The 1,792-nt window shown below is 37.4% G+C and overlaps 1 long non-coding RNA gene across 1 annotated transcript; it reads right to left on the bottom strand.

Moving 5' to 3' along the window:
• Positions 1–482: 482 nt before the first annotated feature.
• Positions 483–1,489, bottom strand: LOC106749820. Its single transcript, XR_001374882.1, has 3 exons — positions 1,283–1,489; positions 1,003–1,212; positions 483–898 (listed from the first exon to the last, which is right to left on the bottom strand). It is a non-coding gene; the product is annotated as an uncharacterized LOC106749820 (long non-coding RNA).
• Positions 1,490–1,792: the final 303 nt, after the last annotated feature.

Below are 1,792 nucleotides of genomic sequence, written 5' to 3'. Positions count from 1 at the left end.
CTTTTTCTTGTTCTCGAAACTGAAGAGGCACATGAAAGGACGACGCTACTTTGCGATTGAGGAAATAAAAACGGCATCGAAGGAGGAGCTGAACAAGATCACAAAAAGTGATTTTTTGAAGTGCTTCGAAGATTAGAAAAAACGTTGGCACAAGTGTATAATATCTGATGGGGATTATTTTGGAGGAGGCAAAATAGATATTTATTAATAAATAAATAATTTTTGAAAAAACATAGAATTCGTGATACTTTTTGAACAGACCTCGTATTTAATGACTATCTACTATATCAATATACTTCATGTATTTTAAGCTTCCGCGATATGGAGAAATACTTCGTTTAGTTTCTACGTCAAGGTACTTTTCATCGCAGAATGAACAAAAATCGATTTATGTTTACAAAATTGTATAAATCTGTTTTAAAAAAGAAATGTGATTTTCAGATCTCTAAATTTAGTTTACTTAGAAAAAAGCGTTACCTCCATGAAACGATCGTTTCTGCACCACGTCATTTCTGTCAAATAAATTTTTCTCTAATTCCCAAAGTTTCGAAGATATTCCAAGTATGTATTTAGTATGTTTTAAGGTGCCACATATCTGTCAACGAATAAAGAACAAAAATACTATTCGTTTCTATCGTTGTCTTCACCTCACTTGCTTGTTGAGGAATTCGTGCATCGCAAATCACCATCGTTTCCGAATACAAAGCCTTTCATACTTTTCCTTGCTTTTTACCGATCAACAGGGAATAACGATTTCTTAGTCATTGTACGCTGTCATTGTCCGCCGTTTCTTAAAATCCACGACTACGAATTGTACTGCCTATGGTACAATAGAAGCGCCGTTCATTACCAATAAAGATATAAATTTTATACCTGTGTATCCAATACTTGATAAATCCTACAAACCAAACCAGGTAATTATATATGCTCGTGCGTCTCGAAATTCCTATTACATTGCATGTCAAAACTTTATCAATATTTCTTTTTGCATGTCTCACTTACGATAAAAAAAAAACAATTGTTACCAAATACAATTGTTACCAAACCGCTAATAACGACATTGATGCTGTAAGCCGATGCGAACTTCTCTATGCTAATGTTCTCGATGATGACCAGAGGTTGCTGGAGCCACTATCAGCCACGGTCGTACAACTCCGATTATCTCTGTCATAATAAATGCGCCCATCAATGTATGCTCAGACAGCAGAAAACCTGTAAAAATCGCGATTCGCAATTGTCATTTCAAAATTCGGAAGTATTCGTTTGATCGCGCTCGACTCACCGATTCTCGTGAATTCCATGAAGATCATAGCCGCGAAAAACAGATATTTTGGCTGTACGTTCATTACTACTATAAAAACAGCCCATAAGACTTTTGACACTAGCTCGGTTATCCTGCTTATAGTGATATACGCTCCATCAGCCTTAGTTTATTCCGTATCGGTCATCATCAAAGGAAATAGAGAGAAGAAGGCATAGTCAGCGGTGCATAAGCNAGGAAGTAGAGAGGAGAAGGCATAGTCAGCGGTGCATAAGCGAAGCTGACTCCGAAACACAAATTTATGTAGCAGTAGTTCTTGATCAGCGACATATCCACAATTTCTCGCAAAATCGCCTTGCATCTGTGGTGTTGCGTCCTGGGTATCCCGGGAAGTACGGATTCCTTTTTTTTATATATATAATTGGGAAACAGACGGATGTTAGGCAAGCGTTATCATGAAGGGGATAAAATCACGATGATTTGCCGATTAAACGCGCCGTGGGTTTCCCAACATATCTGTAATCGCTTCCG

The sequence above is a fragment of the Dinoponera quadriceps genome, unplaced genomic scaffold (assembly GCF_001313825.1).
Source record: "Dinoponera quadriceps isolate SergipeBrazil2010 unplaced genomic scaffold, ASM131382v1 scaffold4395, whole genome shotgun sequence".
Lineage (NCBI taxonomy): Eukaryota > Metazoa > Arthropoda > Insecta > Hymenoptera > Formicidae > Dinoponera > Dinoponera quadriceps.
This window is presented reverse-complemented; position numbering and strand designations above follow the sequence as displayed.